Here is a 16873-nt window from a genome sequence, read left to right on the forward strand (position 1 = left end):
GGAGCTGGAGCATTCTGAGGTAGCCAAGCTGCGAGCCACTGAAGTCAGGCTTAAGGCACAGACAGAGCACTAAACGTTTTGCGTCCCTAAAAGTTGTCGAGTGATACGCTATCACAGTGAGATGCAGAACCCATGTGAACTTCCTTTCTAAAAATGAATGACGGGGCCGCGTTTCTTTCTATATCTCTAGTAGAAAACGTTCCCATTTCGAACTTCGTATTAATTACTTCAAATAAATCCTCTGCTCTCACAAGAAGTGGGCGAATATAAAATAAGCGATTGCTACGCGAGTACGAGTACGCGAGTAAGGCTCATGCCTTAAAAACGCAATGGCTGCTGCGACCAGCGACGTCGTAGACTGCCACCAGATGTTTGCGGCGTGGCGCGTTGCATGCGAAACGCGACGAGATGGCTCACGAAACGGCCGTAGCTTTGCTACAGCGCGGGTGGAACCGTGCCTTCCGTCCTCTCCTGCGACGCCTGATGACAAAGCGCGCGTTGTGCAACGCTGCCTCAAATGCTGTGTTCTTGGCGAGCCGTATATTGCGATGGGCCCTCGCATTTCAGTCTTCCTTTACGCAACCGCCGTTATGCCACACACGTAAAAACGCAAGCCAGCCGCGAAACAGCGCCCGGCATAATATGCACGAGATCGTGCTGTATAGGAGATGCGGTTGCGCGCGTTTTAGGCTTTTGTAGCACTCGCGTTTTTTTTTTTTTTTCATCTTGTCATGTAAGGTGTGGCTGCAAAGGGGTAGTTCCAAAGCTTGAACAGATGAATGCTGCGTAGTATAAAAGCAGTCGCCACTCAACCACCGCGGAAGCGCTCGCTTGCAGCTTCTCCCCACGCACTGGTACCTCCTGATCTAGTGGCGCCTAGTAGCTCAGTTTCCACGCACGCCACGTCCTCTAGCAGTGTTTATAAAGCTCGAGTCAGTTTGCTTTCTTTAACAACGCGATCACACCCAGTCGCCAAGTGCGCCGTGAAATTTTATTAAATGACGTGGTGAATGGCGCTGCTCTTCGCTTCCGACCCTTGAGCATGAAGCGACCAAACCTAAATCACCAGCAGTTCATGACTGCCTCAGTTTTGTTTGCTTGTTGTGCCCAGGTGCAAGGCCTAGCAGTACCGCGCGTGCTGGCTGTGAACAGTAACATGCGAAAGAGCGTCGCGAAAGCGTGGCTGCCTCAGCTGCGAGTCCGCTCGGAAACTTTCTCCCTCTCTCGACGCTGTTACGCACGAATGAGCTTGTTAACGATACAGTTGAACTCGGATATATCGAACTCGAAAAGCATCGCGAAATATTTCGTTATATCGATAATGCGATATATAAAAGTAGCAGTAGATAAGCTTTCTGTAACCTAGAAGAGAGAATACAGTGCATTCATGCTAGTGACACGCTTCTTGCAACGACGTGACGCCCGCCTGAGTGTGGCAGCGCATCGCTCGCTAGGCGTTGCTAGGCCTAATCTGCTTCGCATTGAATCCACTGCGGATGGTGCTTTGGAACTAGCCCTTGCCAATCCTATCATAAGATGTCTAATCTTGCTAACAATGTACTAAAATTAGAAGAATCACTCATTGAAATTAAGATATGGTTGGTTTCCACAACGCTTTCGCCAGCGATGCAAGCCATTCGAGGTCCGCCGCCAGGCTTTAGTAACTTAAGTACGGCTAACCACATGACGGCGAAACGGCTTGGAGGATGGCTACATGAGGCCGAAAGCCACCCTAAAACACATCGCTCGTTCACCTCTTCACGTGGGTTCGCAGCGCTAGCGCTGCGAGCAGGTACCCAAGGCCGCGCAGCCGAGACCTCTGCCAGCACAGAAAGGGGTCGAAGAGCGCCTGTAGGTGAACTACCACATGCAGGGAAGCGGTGCGAAATCGCAACCACCCAAACCGCGAAATTGCAAATGCGAACCAGCGAAATTGCAGTTCAGTATACAGCACGACTTTCCTGTACTTTTGCGATAGGATTTTGAAGTGAATAAAGTGAATAATGTGCGTCTTCGATATAAGCAATAATTTGAAACATCTATGTTCTATATATACATATGTATATAACTCTTTTCCAGAGGTGCTCCTACGGCGCAAAGATGGTTTCGTGTGCCCTCATAGTTAAGACTTTCAAGCTTCACACGCCTCTTCACATTCGTGCTGCCCGTCACCTCTCTGGAAATGCAACGCTCTGGATCATGATCGCTCCAGATGGCTCTGGTCGCACCTCATCTAGCAAAAAAAAAAAGGATAAGGCCGCGTGCAGGCAGCGACAAACAAATAACAGAGAAAAACGAACACAACAAAAGCACTGCGGCAGTATGCATTCTCAGTCTCACAGGCTTCATCGACGTTTCTGCGTTCTTGTCGCTTTATTGCTTGATGGGTTTGTACTATAGTGCCAGGCTCATGGTGGCGGCCTAACAGCGCAACGGCACACAGCCAAAAAAGAAAGCGGAGACAAGAGAAGGAAGGGGACAGAAGAGAGCGCTGATGATTATTTGTGCACCACAAACCCTGTCGAACTGTCCTTACAGTGATGATCCGTGGCTAATTTCACGGTTTAATGCACTGTTGCAGTTAGCGGACATGCGGTTACGGACGTGTAGCAACAGCTTATCCATAACTTATACAACTTCTGAGTGCAATGTCTCTGGGGAAACCTTCTGAATCGGTGACGCACGTTTCCAGAGTCAGCAAAAAGGATAACGGGATAGTCGCCTGCTAATGCCACTTTCGTTTGCAACTTTCTCCCCCTGCTCGCTTTTTCAGGCAGTTGGTGTGTCAGTATCGTTAGTTCTACTAATACATTTCTACTGCAACAATGACGGTTGGCTGATAGTAGTGCACCATCGCCGGACCAACGCGATTTCGACTCTGCATGCTTCCTAGCGTGTTTTCCCACGAAATGGAATCAAAATGATGAAAATGGTGTAAAGCTTTCTGTAAGTATGCACTGGGATGTGTTGAGACGCGTTGTGCGCACAGTGGAATGTATGGATTTTTTGGTAGTGAACTGTAAGACTTGACACCCTGAGAGGAAAATATATGGGCTGCCAAACTGCGCACGTTTCAGAACTTCGCAGTGTGGCGAAAAAGCAAATTTATAGACGCCGACGCGTTAGACAGGTTCAATGAACAGAGACTAAAGGCGCAGAACAGCCAGCCTTCGACGGCAAATTAACCACACGAGAACACGCTTACGTTTTGCGATTCTCAATTTCTGTGCCTACGGCATGCACATGTGCAGCACGCATTGATCTTACAATGATACTGAAGCAGAAATAAATGTGTGAATAAACGATGCCGGAGTTCATGGCGAGTGCAATTCAGCAGGCAGAATGTGAGAAAAAGTTGGAACCGGAAGTAGCTGGCAACGATTTTCCCAGAATTTTTTGTGTTCACTTCGGAAACGCACCTCACCAAGTGTATGGGCCTTTCCTCGAAGGGAAACGCAACCTAGTCGGTGGTCCTCCGCTGTCAGTGAACAGGCATAGTACAGGTAAAGCACTAGCTTAGAATTCCTAGTCTTTAACACGTCTTGGCACGACGAAAGCCTACGAAAAAAGACAAAACTTTTTTCCGTTCACTGTCAGACCGAGGAGAGCTATTTTCAAAAGCTAATCGGTTTACACACGTGATGAAGAAAAGATACGTGCCAAGCCTGCAAACATCATCACACATGGTGCGTTCCGCTGTCGAGTTAATAAGCACCCTGTAAATGAAACAAATTTACCGCTCGGGCAGGTTTGATCTAGTTTTGTAATATAGTGGATAGGTAGAAATGTGACACCTTAGAAATCTCAAGATTGCAGAAATATGAGTGAAACAGGTCGCAGAAATGTTAAGTGATATACAGATCGCCTTATCGTACTTCTCCCAAAAACGATTTGAATCAGTCTTTTTACAGCGGGATGGTTACAGGGGGGTCTGCTTCCTGTGTAAGCGACATAGCTGTCAGCATCGGCGTCGTAGTATGTCGTATTCGTAAAAACCCTGTTCCTCGGTGGCGGTAACAAATACTGCCCAAGTTTGTTTGAGCGTTGAGGAACACTTGACGGAGGACTGGGTACAAACGCGACTGGGCTTTCTTTGGTCATGGAGTCTAAGTAGATATCTGCCAACGATTTAACACATGCGACTGGAGATGGGACGCCATACATCTTTCTTTATTACTTCTTCACCTTGGGTGCAAGTGAAAAGAATGGGAGATTTCTGCTCTCCCAATGAGTTCGTCGAATATACGTTTCTACGTGGATGGTAAGCTGGCACCTTCTCTAATTACTAAAATTTTGTTAATACACAATCTTAGCCACAAACCCTTATAAAATGTATATGAAAATGGTCAAACAAATCAAATATTCAGTGTTCAGAATGCTTCTGACAACTGTAAATCTTTCCTGGTGGGTATACTTGTCTTATTTCATCGATAACCATTATGCAAACTTATTGCATGTAGGAATAGAGTGACACTGTGGATTTCAAGGTAATGATGCATCAAAAGCGCTCTCTTTCATCCTCTATAGAGCTTAATTGCTTAAATTCGTGAGTCAATTTCTGGGCGGTACAAAAAAATATAGACGCGTTATCTAATTGGACATCGCGAATTCGCTGCATCTTTTCGGGCCTGAAACAGTGTGGCTATATACTCGCTGCCTTTTTCGGAAGTTCCCCGGCCATTACTACCGTGGCAGCGGCTGCTGCTGTGAAGCCAAAACTTCCCTATAGTCAACCACACGAAACCGGGTTTTTGGACGTTTGGAGAACTGGTTCTTTCGAATACATGCTTTTGCACTTCGGCAAAGATTCCCTAAATTGAGAAGCGCCGCACATAACAAGACCGAAGGTAAATGCAGACAAGACTCTCCCTAAATGTTGAAATAGCACAAGTCCTGCCCGTATTTGTCTTTTCGCTAAGTGGAGGCGCTTCGCGAAACACGAAAAACAGAGCAACTAGTCCTGAATGATGTCTGCCGGTCTAAAAAAAATTCAATGCTTGTGAAATATCACTGAACATGCGCAACGCTAACCGTCGTATCATCTGTAACCGTCTACTTTCCTTATTTTCTTTCACACATACTGAAGATAGCCTATCTCAGTTTAAGTTCCATGACAGAGCATGAAAGACAGTTAGAGATTATCATCAAAGAAAACGGGTTCGGACATAACTATACGCTGAGGGGTCTCCAGTATCGAGCACGCCACGAGTTAAAGCAAAACTCTTGTTTTGTATGATAATTAATTCAAATGGCAGTTTCTAAATACCCACAAAGTAGGACGTCTCTTTATGTCGCCATAAGCATTCATATAACGTCAGCATAACCTCCATTGTTGTTTTTTAACAAACACCTATCATTTCCTAAACTATGGAGCATTATACAAAATGGGCTTCGGAGGCACATTCGTTTAAATAAAACGAAATAAATTAATATAGATGTTCCACTATTCTTTAAGATTTGATTTTTTTTCTCATGTTTCAAGCGGCTCTTTTTTTTTAGCTATCACCACTCAAGTATTTTGAATCAGTTTTGCAATTCCCAACCGACTCCAAGTTCCTTTGCCGAAGTCGTCAAGCATTTTTCCCCTTCCCAAAAGCACAGAATATTTCGAAGGGCTCAGACTAGGTCTTGCGTCGTTCCTAAATGTAAATCGTTCTATATTGAGAACTAAAAATACAATACTTATAATTATTAACGAAAACATCAAATATTACTTTAGGCAAATCTGTTCTTAAGTTATTTGCTTCAGATAGCCACAAAAGAACTTTCTTGCTGTTTTCTACTCCCTTATTCTGCGGATTTCTATTCCTAACACGTAACCGACACTGAATGAAAAGAGCTGAGTTGCTCAAGAAAACCTAGGATCCTCATCGAGTCTCTGTCGCGTATCGAGGCTCCCTCGAAACCCCTTGCCTAAGATTCCGACAGCAGGCTTCACTGTCCAGTTGGTTGTGCAAGTCGTCTCGCGAGACGATAAAGGAGTTTTGTATCGGATGCTATGCAGGGATTAAGTGGTGCTTCTGAGCTTCTTCCAATGGATAGCCATGGGACATGTGTGTTTCTGATGTCAGTCATTTCTTTTCTTCGTTGGTATGCAAAAAAAAAATCTCTTGCAATCTTATTCCGATCATGGCGAGGTGTTTCTAATAACCGTGAAAGACAGCGCTGTGAAAGACATTCCTGCCGGAGCAGATAGCCCGAGATAAAACTTTGTTCCACATTTGAAACTTACATGAAGCACTGCAAGTAGTTTCGTGTTACCAGTTCTTTGTTACCAAAGGTCATAAGCTCATCCACACCTTTTGTACCAATACTAGTATGAACGCAAAGTTAATCCCGAAGGCATTTCAAGGAAATTGCTTTGAGGTTTCAAGCTGTGCTCAGAAATGTTCCTGAGGTCATGCTGCAGCCATACACATATTTGTGAGTACACAAACGAAATGCACTTTAGTTTAAATTTAGAATCTAATAGAAGAAGCTTGCACATCAAACGAAAGTGTTGACTCACGCACTATACAGGGTGTTTTAAAGGGGTCATGACATGGTCTACCAACAAATCGTGCTTTTACGTTGCAGCTACTAGCCACGACGTTATTGTGCGTACTTAAAAAAGAACTAGGGCTCAACACGCGCATTGGAGCTAGAAATTGTAATTTGAAGTTATTGGTTCTAGGCCCTTCCCCTTGGAGCGAAGGCCATATTGAAGCAGCCTGAGTGATGTCATAAACTGAAAGCGCCGTCGTCTGCTGGAAAACTGAGTGCGCACGCCTACTCGAGTCCGGCCGTGGCACATTGTGGTGAAGTCGCCGAGACCGGGCAGAAGATAAACAGAACAGGGAAGGACACAGGCCTTTTGTGCCTTTGTCCCCTTCTAACTTCTCCCCTTCACCACACCGCAACCGGAGACTGAACAACGAACAACTCACTCCCCTATGCTTACTATGCACTGTTCAGTCGTTCAGCCGCGAGCAAGCGCGCGACTGTCGGTCTATGTCGTCACAAACCGCTAGCGCACCAGTGTTACCTGACTCCCACACGGTTCAAGAGAACGTTTAAAAATTCAATTGCAAATTACTCGCGGCACCAAATTGTTCTCGCTGTGCAGTTGTTCCGAGATGTATAGCAAACAACATGCAATAAACAGCTGGAGTCTGAAGCAATAGTGTCATGACCCCATTAACTAATTTAGCCCAAGCTTTAAACACCGAGAGCGCGTTGTACTAACACTCGACTAGCGGAGAGATGTAGGCAGTCGTCTTTACCAGGTCACCATATTTTTTAATGTACCTGATTCGCTAATTAACAAAAATAATTTGAATCCTACACTGCAGGAGTAGAACGCCTGCACCCTTAAGCCTATACTATATCAGCCAGCAGTCATTACTTAGGTTTAGAGCTTTTGACCATAATAGGGAAGCTACGGATCGCATCCAAATGAGAACAGGCAATTATTTCCCTCGAATGTGAAATCCAGTGCTAGGCAGTTAAAATTCTCTCTTTGTCTGCTCTCTGTTCGTTTTTCTTTTCGTTGTCTGTACATGCCCTTGACGCACGACCGCCTTTAAGTACTGACAACAGTGGGAGAATAATTGACACTGCAATTTTAGCTTGAAAGTGGTCGTTTAGCTTCGTCCTTGTCAAGCTTGTATTTTTTGTTCGCCTTGTGCAATCAGGACATAACTATCTTATAAGGGTATGAAAGAAGCCAACAGCCACAGAAACCAAGGGGCACAGGGGATTTTTTTTTAATTAATTAATTTTATTTTGTGGTGTTGATCAATTTAGAATATTACTGAATATGTTATCGCTTAAAGCTAATTGATTAGAAAAGCAGAAGAAAAAACAACCACATGCCGCCGGTGGGATCCGAACCCACGACCTCCGAATTACGCGTCCGGTGCTCTACCTCTGAGCTACGGCGACGGCTGTCAAATCTTCTGCTTTCGGGGGTATTTATGTTTACAAGTAACCTAACCTTGAGAGTGTTCATCAGCGCCGCCCACGTCCATAAGCGGCGGACGTAGAACGTCCTGAGTTACCGCAGGTGTGACGCAGAACGTCATCGAACGGAGAGGGTGGAAGCTGCGTGAGAACCCTCTTATGCTTCCTATGGCGTCAAGGCTGCCAGAACCGAGGCCCTCGTTAAGCAATTAAGCAAACAAGGGAAGGGGAATGAGGGGCTCGTTATAAATATATGAAAGAAGCCAACAGCCACAGAAACCAAGGGGCACAGGGGATTTTTTTTTAAATTAATTTATTTTATTTTGTGGTGTTGATCAATTTAGAATATTACTGAATATGTTATCGCTTAAAGCTAATTGATTAGAAAAGCAGAAAAAAAAACAACCACATGCCGCCGGTGGGATCCGAACCCACGACCTTTCGGATATTTCGGATTTCTGTTTTTGGTTCAATTCGCAATTTTTTTAAAAGCCCGCGTTGTTCGCCTTGCTGAATTGCTTGCCTTCCTTGTGTTCTTCCTCCCTCAAACAATTAAAAAAAAAGAAATATTTAAGGCCTATCTAGCAGAATTTCTTTTTTACGTTGGCTTAGTACGTTCCCCACATTCTCCTAAATCTTAAAAATGAAACGAGATCCATTAAGAGCAATTTTTTTATTTTTGTTTTTCTGTTCATAGACGATAGAAAAATAGGCGATGCTAATTTTGGAACCGCACTAATTACCGTAACCGACATTAGCGCGAAAGAGAACCTCAGGATTTGCACCACGAAGTACGCATATCAGCTACAGGAACAGCAATCGCCCCGCGCTAAAAACTTGCTGCCAGCAAAAGAACACCGTCTCCAACGCGGCAGTTGAAAGCGCTGCTCCTATCTGTGTCATTATAGCGTGCTGCACTGTTTTGCAGGGCTACATTCGATTAATACCGTCCTCTAAGATGGCCTGGTCTTTCAAGTGAGGGGGTATAGGTGGTTTAAGAAGAGCAAATGCGCTGGGAATGCGCTGTCTGAGAGCTGCAGCCTTGAGGGCGCCTCTTTAATGAGAATCTATGCGGCACCTCTCGCTGCTGTCGACGGCTTGTTCCTGGGCTCGTGGAAGAAATTTAGGGTGGGGCAAATGAAGGTGAGCTGGGGGCGACCGGAGTGAGCACTGCGGCGCTAGTCGTGTCTACTGCGTCTGCTTTTCGGCGCTGTCCGCGAATTGTTTGCCTTGTTGCTGCTGCTTCTTTGGCAGTAATAGTGCCCACGTGGATGATGTCTGTTATAAGTACTTTGCGGCCTGACTACCGGCTCCCCAGGGCAGAGAATTGTGAAGCAGGTGCACTTGCCTTGGCATTAACCAAGACGGTACAGCCGCAGGGTACGTCCCCCGCCACTTACGGCAGTTTCACAAAATACTGTGTTCGTTATACGGCGTGACGGTGCCTAAAAGGAAAGCTATGTACGATGTGGTGAGCTTATGTGTTTTTCGCACATAGCGCGCACTATCTGCGTGCTCCGCAAACGAACATAACGCGTACGAATGTGCTGAGAGCACAAGATGGCAACACTATAGCGTGTACTGCAAGTCTGCAGTCGTCACGCGGTATACGCATGGGCACTTTCTTCACGCAAGAAATTCTAACAAGCATTCCCTGAGAAGTAAATTCGTTTGTTTTTTCGTCTAGGGAAAAATCAGCGAAGTAAATGTTGAGGCGCGTTATGCACATAAGCGATTACTATTGTTGTCACTGTGCCCAAATACTTCGCTAACTTTTCATGCCACACATCATAGGGAGTCGCTCCCGGCCCGGGGCCGCGGTTTTCTGACATTTGAAGCAGCCTCGCTTTGGCGCCGATTCCGAGTCAAGAGAACACAGGCGCATTATTAATGCCACGTGAGAGCATCGCAGACATGTGGACGCCGTGGTTATCTAGGACATGGTTATCAACCGAAAGGACTGGTTCCTACACAATCGACGGCCATTAGAACGTCCCGTCGGTTGCCCACGAAGTTCAAGATTTTTTTAAAGCTCCCTGTATTACACAGTGACATGTGAGAGGTCGCTAATTGCTTTAGGGATTAACTGCGCCTTTAAAAGACAATGCGCCCATCCTTGTGCATGTATTACTTTTTGGATGGGGCGTTTCTTTTGAAACTAATTCGTTGTTTCCACGTCTAAGCGCTACATGCATGCCTACATTTCTTGCATGCATGTTTGCTGTCATCAATATGTAAGCACGTATAAAACGTACATTTTATATATGTATGTATGTACCCCCTTCACCAAAAGTAACCGAGCAACACGTTTTTGCGTCTCAACAGCATAACGGAGCCTTTGCGGCACCCCTGAAGACCGAAAGGTGCCAAAACCTGACGGTAAGGGCTCACCTTACTTTACACAGATTCATAGCTTAAGGGCTGCCATAAGTGCTTCGCTACGCGGCTAAGAAACAAACCACCTGTGCCGGGTTACTTTTGCCTAACACTGTACGTATATATGAAGCGGAATTATCAGTTCGCACAGACGAACCGTGTTTGTTTTGACTTTTCTATGAAACTTGTAATAGATTATGAGGGTAATTCGTTCACAGGAAACTACCCAGAAAAGAAGCAAAGGCAGTACAACACATATACTTTGAAACGAATCGTTGGCTGCGCCACAGTGAGGCCGTCCCTTTCATATCTCACGCGCCTCGAGCCGTATTCTATAAAGATCCATTGAAATGGATATTCATTTTCTATTTAACTTGTAGTTGCGTCAGCTTAAAGGCAGCATTAGACGAAAGCAGCAAGTGGCCAGTCACATAAATGACAAGGTACCTGGTCCTCAGGTCTGCGATAGCCTTCACCACTCGCCGCACGCACCGAGTGACCGTTGGATGCGATATGCAGCCAACGGCGAGGCCCGGTTGCTATTGCTAATGAGCCAACAGTCAGGTCGCTTCCCGCAGACACTTGAAAGACGGAGCTACGTCGCCAAAAAACAGTGCCATAGTTCCAGAGGGTCCAACTGGTCTGAAATGGAAATTATTAAAGGATCCGTATAGAATACGGACCCTGCATATGATCTTTCTCCAGGAAGCCCGTACGGCGTACATCGATAAAAAAAATTAAAAATCCGACTTTGTACCTCTCTCTTAATACCGGTCAGCTAGCAGTTTAGTAACGTGAAAGTAGTGAGACTACCGATTCCTACAGTAACCACGACTTGTCAGTAGTCTAGCCAACCATCCAACGATCCAACGTCACCACCGGGTCAAAAAGCTCCGGGTGTGTTAAAACTGAATAGGATCCCCGTGCGAATATAAAATATTTCATCAGTTGCTACCCTACTTATCCACCAGTATGAGTTCCTAGCTACCGTAGGGACGTGGTGCTGCAGCAGCATCCGCGGAAACACGCTTTGCGTTCGTGAACAAGCTTAGTTACAGACCCATTATGCTTTTGCGAAAGAATCCTGCCCCATTTTTGCGCCACCCACAACATCATAAATCAGAATAATCCCGGAGCCTGTCGTTAGACGAGCTTAACTAAATGCACCAACGAGAGCCATTCGACGGCATTTTAGCGGCGCTTTTGAATATCGCTGCATTCGCCTTCAGCCGGTAGGTTCTTCTTCAGAGCAAGAGAGAAAACAAGCTTTTATTATTCTTTATAAACTTTGAAAAACTTGCCACTCATACATGTATAAAAATAAAGCGGGAGTTTCGAGTAGGCCAGGAGTGCGAAGAGTTTTGAAATGTGCTCTTCATGAATGTGCCTTCCCAAGCAGTTCAACCGCATAAAGTCAAGTTTGGATGCTCTGGTTTACTCTAGAAGTGTGCACTGAATGTTAATAGCATATTTAAATACTTGAGCTCAAAAACAAACTCTGCACAGCTAGGCTACCGCGTAGCAGCAACGAAGGTTGTCAACAGTGATTAGAGAGCACGGTTTGCTTCAACAGATGTCGAAAGTCGGCAACGCTGTGATGTGGCGCCCTTGCGCAGCAGTGCGTTAGAGTGTTCTACTTCCTAAATTCTGTGAGCTTTGTTTTCATGTCCGACAATGCGGGGTATGTTAAAGAGATTTGGATAGGCCAGAATCAGACATTTCTTACGGCTTTCAGGGGCTTTGTGACTGGCATATAAGAGCTGAAGATGATATCTTTGCCAAACAGTACTGGCCAGTTAATAGGTAAAATAAAAAATAAAAATGGCAGTAGCTCGTACACATAACGTTTACCAATAGTCTCTTGATTGAATTTCTTGTGAACGCAGCGCCTTTTTAATTTTTATGTAAGTGTTTCCTGAGACACCCTGCATACGCACCTGTTGTTTCTGCATGAATCTATTTTTAACGTGTACCTCGCTCGAGCAATTTTATGACGGAAACATTAAGCACAGTACACATTTAAAACCTGCGTTCTTCGATGCTTCGTGTTCGTCTTTTTGCTATAAGTAGAAACTTGGCTCACTATTATGACGTACCATCCTTTACAAAACTTCCGAGGCTCAGGTGAGAACTCGTCCCTGTTTCGAAAGTTACCGGGATGCTTCTGGGCCGTGCAGATTAACTTTAATAGCATCCGTGGTGCAATGGAGCCCTGAACGAGCAAGGAGGGAAGCTCTTCTCAGTCTTAGGTGTTTGAAGACGAGGGCTTGCTACGTAAGCAGCAGCGCGAGGCCCAGAAGAAAACCCGGTGGCCTGGGAACTTCCGATAAGGGCGACACCTAAGAAGCGCCCCATCCACACTGTGACGCCCATTATAATGAAGGGATAAAAAAGCAGCAGTCAAAAAAGCAGCTGGTATGAATTTCCACTTACCAGACACTGAATCAGGCACACACACGCACGGCACAACCACCTAACTTACCCTTCGCAAGGACCTCAATTGCAACGCTGCAGTGGCGTCACACCAAGAGTGATTCACATACTCACAACCAGTCCTTTTTATGAACAGGAAATAAGAAAGAATTTTGTAGTTTCAGGAGACCTACGTACTGTTTCATTCCCCACTTTAATTTTGGGCAATTCAGGCGTGCTCCATGATAATAGAGGTTGAAATTTAAGTGATACCAAAGCTTAACACCTTTTAGAATGACCGCGATCAGCACAGGCAGCTAGATCTGTTTGCAGGTATTCAAGCTGCGTAAAGAATTTTAGCCCACCATGGAAAACGTTCATTCCCCGTTCAAGTGCACACCACCACCCCTCCACCCCAACCCCCCTTCTAGGGAATCCTGTTCTTTCATTGTCCGCTTTATGAGTGATGGTATGCCTTTTCAATTTTCATATTACCCATAGAATGAATCGCTATTCTGGCGCGTTTTCTCTCCGTGCTACCTTGCTTTCTATAAGAGCTAAATTTTTCGTCATCGTCTTCATTAATGGTTAGTTAGTTATATGGGGTTTTATGGCGCATAAGCAACTGTGGCTATCATGCGCCAAACACAAGGTTAGATATCATGAACGGAGCATAAAGTTGAAGTCAAACACGTAAAAACGTAAAGGCAATGTGCGCAGGGAAAATAAAAGCAGGTTCCCTTTCCTTTCTACGAGGACGCAACAATGCAACGCTGTGCTGCCCGCAGTCTTCCGGAGGAGTCCCGTTCTCATTTCCAGACCCAGGGACCATACGCCTGGACCACAGGACTAAAAGTGACCCAATATTGCCCAAATCATTAGCATGCGAACCCAGAAATACACATTGGGCGCAATATGAACACGTCCTTACGCAGTGGCAACATGGTTGTGTCGGCATAAATCTCTATCATTTTTAAAAACTGCATTTTTTTCACTGCGACGAGTGGACGCCGCAGTAAACCTCGGGAAACCTCCCTGATGCACCCTTAGGATTTAAGAAAGGAAAGAAATAACGCAATAGAAATGTAGACGCCGATCGTTACTATCGGTGGTAACGGCTGCAATCCCATCGCGCCAACCCACCCAACAAATTCTTCGTACCCGCCCCTCCCCTCTGTTCCCCCGTACACATTCAGTTTAGTCGACTACAGTGGTCGACATCTCGAGCTCTGATCTCGCGCTTACGTCACGAACGAGGTTGCGCACGCGGATTAGCTCTTGTGTACTGGAGCCCACAGGCGCCCCGTACTGCCAGGATGCGCCTGATCCTCCTTGCGAAACAGTTCGCTTGCTTCGACCGACGGGGAAGACGATACTGCGGGCATCGCACTCAAAGCGCTCAAGAAGCTGTACTTTCTGCGCTCTCCTGTTTTGTATGTTTTTGTTCTGCGCTGCAGTTGTTTGCGAGGACCGTTTGTTCAGCAAAGTCCTCAGCGTCGGCGACCCTTGGCCTGTGAGTCGTTATTATCGGTCGAACATGGTAGACGCATGTAAGACTCCAGATGCATCAGTGCATAGAGAAGGGTGAACGCACGCGAAGCGAGGAGCTTCCTTTATACATGAAGCTCGCGAGGCTCGCGTTCTTGGACCGGCGGAGAAGCTAGGGCCTTTTTGTCCACAACCTTAAGTCTGGTCCCTTTCATTAATTCGCTAATCATGACGGCTTCCCGCACATATGACGCTCGAACGCTACCTTGGGTGGGATTTTCAGCTTTTGCTTACTTCGAGCTATGCAGGTTATGGCATAGTCTTGAGAGTAAGAGCGAAGTTAGTTGAATATAACTCCGGACAGAGACGCCGTGGCTGCGAAAAAATTTCGCGCTCGTTTAATGTGCACCACAAGGAGAATACAAAGTCAGTGTTGTGTTTAGGCTTTACTGCCAGCGTCAATATGGATCCTTTCAAAAGAAAAAAAAAAGATGTTCGCGGTTTTCGTGAAAGCTCTTGTAGCATTTTCCACCATTTTTTGAAGGTCGCAAGTTTTTCTTAACATTTGGAACCGTGTACTATTTCCAAGCCGAGTCCAGAATCAATAACCACTAGAGAAGCGCATTCAATCGCGCTCCAAAAATGTTTAAATTAACGTCCATTCTGCTGATTGTGTTCCCTCTCAAGCGGATACCAAGCAAAAAAGAAAAGGAGAGACTGACGAAACATCGATTGTAGCTGCCTCAGAAATGCAGTTTCCCCCGACGGCCTGGACAAGCCCCTGTATTCCCTCGAGGCTACTCCCTTCGTTATCTCCTCTCTCATCTCTCCTCATCTCTTTCCTCATCCTCATCTCCTCTCTCATCATCCCTCATCTCTTTCTTCCTATTCCAACATCACCTGTAAAACATGGATAACCTACAATGCAGTATACGCGGAGTCGTACGCAGCGGCCATGTATTTAGTGCGTATGCTCTTTAATGACATGGATGTTATTTATTCCTATGTAGGCATAATTTGGTACGGACTGTTACCGGGAACTGTGGGGCAAAAGTGCCGGAAAATTCCGCATGCAAAGCCATAGAGTGGGTCTCTCAACAACAAAAAAAAAATAGGTGGCTGTGAATATTTATCGCTTCCGAGAAAAAAAAATGTTCCTCTAGTTCCTCTAGAGTTGCTTTTAAATTATGTACCTTTGCTGACCATTCATTCAGTTGCATTGAAGTTACAGCTGATTTCAGTTCTCCGGAATCTCTCTAGCCGCAGTGGCTCGGCAGCTGCGGCGTTCACCTTTAAACTTCGATCTGCCGGACTTCACCTGCCGCGTTTCGATACGGACGAAATTCACACCTGGGTGATTTCCACGAGAGATCAAACTGCCCAAATATTTAAAATTTTTAATATTCTTGATTATTTTATATATTACGCACACGTTATTCAGTATGCCCACAGTGAAATTTATTTCATTTAAATGCAGGTATTTCTTGAGAAAAAAATTATAAACGATGTCATGGCACAGGCAGTGTTTTCACACACAGCCCAATTTCGCAAATTGTAATTACGTAAGAATCTCAATATGAAAGCGATGATGAATATAGTTTGCGTGCAAAAAGTACAGGTTGAAAAGAATATCTCAGGCCTATCGTCATCATTGTGAAGAAGTTGTAGCTTGCAAGAAAAAATTTTGAATACGGCACAAGTCTCAAATGGGGCTATTTTCAGTTTTTTTGCTCCCTAAATATAAAGCACATCTCCTCCAAGTTTGAACAATAGATAAGCATTGAGGTGCTAAAAAATTCAACCGAGTTTCATTGTTATGTATTATACAAAAGTACAAGAAATGGGGCATTTTTGAATATAGTAGTGTTTTTCAAAAATCAAAGTAAAAGAACCACATCCCAAATTTTTCTTATAACTCCTGAAGCAAGCCTCCAGAAGGTGAGAAAGAATACGAAAGAACATGTCACATTATTTTTTTTTTCAACACTGTTATCCCAGCTCAAACTTGTAGCTTCTTCAGCATCGGCAGGAGCGCCGAAATGAAAGGGCGGAAGCAGGAAACACGGTTTTTGCAAACAAAGCTTTCTTTCTTTTTTTCTCTCTTCTAATGGGGTTTTTTTCTGTTTTCGTTTTGAGAAATCACTCACTCTGTTCATGCATTGTGATCTCCTTACAAGAAGTGCATTTTGAGGGTTCGTCGCAATACATCAATTTTATGTGCGCTGCGTGCGTGCGCGCGTGTGTGTGTGTGTGTGTGGGGGGGGGGGGGGGGGATTGTTTTCCAGATTTTAAGCCTCGAGAATGGTTATTCTGTGAGCGCAGCAGTGAACGACAAAATTTTCATCAGGTGATTCTCAGGTCGGCGTCTTTCAAAGCGTGGTACTGTTCCTGCATGTACGACGCATCAAAGTGTCTCAGGGATTTGCTGACCGCAATATACCTGGCTTAGCGCCAGGATATGCTGGGCTCGTTTTAATGGGATCGAAATGATAAAGAGTTGGCGTCCAGCACAAAGCATTGTCCCACCGCAAGACCGGAAGGTTGGGCTTGAAAGATGAAACACATGACGCTATTTGCAATATATTATATATATTGTATTAGGCCTCTGACCTTTATTTTATTTTGGCAAGAGTAAATCGGGCGTGGCCTCTGTATT

This window comes from Amblyomma mixtum, chromosome 3 (assembly GCF_055824585.1).
Source record: "Amblyomma mixtum isolate Tamu chromosome 3, ASM5582458v1, whole genome shotgun sequence".
Taxonomy (NCBI): domain Eukaryota; kingdom Metazoa; phylum Arthropoda; class Arachnida; order Ixodida; family Ixodidae; genus Amblyomma; species Amblyomma mixtum.